Here is a 320-nt window from a genome sequence, read left to right on the forward strand (position 1 = left end):
TTAAGACCCTAAAACATCAAAACTGAACTCACCCCAGTGTTGCTTCTTAAGGCACTGAAACATCAAATCTCAACTCACAACAGTGTTGCTTATGAAGGCCTTAAAACATCAAAATTCCACTCACCTCTAACGTTATTACAAACTTTCAGAACAAAGTTTTTATATTGTGGCACATTTTTTAAATGTTTTCAGCTTATTACGTTGTATGTAGATTTCCTGATAATCCTTCCAGAACTGATTCCATATGTCAATATTTCCAGAATAAAAAAAACTCTTGATCATTGTAAACAACAAATGGTAGCAGAAAGGAAACACATAAA

This window comes from Thermobia domestica, chromosome 5, assembly GCF_964235325.1.
Source record: "Thermobia domestica chromosome 5, izTheDome1.hap1.1, whole genome shotgun sequence".
Classification (NCBI taxonomy): domain Eukaryota; kingdom Metazoa; phylum Arthropoda; class Insecta; order Zygentoma; family Lepismatidae; genus Thermobia; species Thermobia domestica.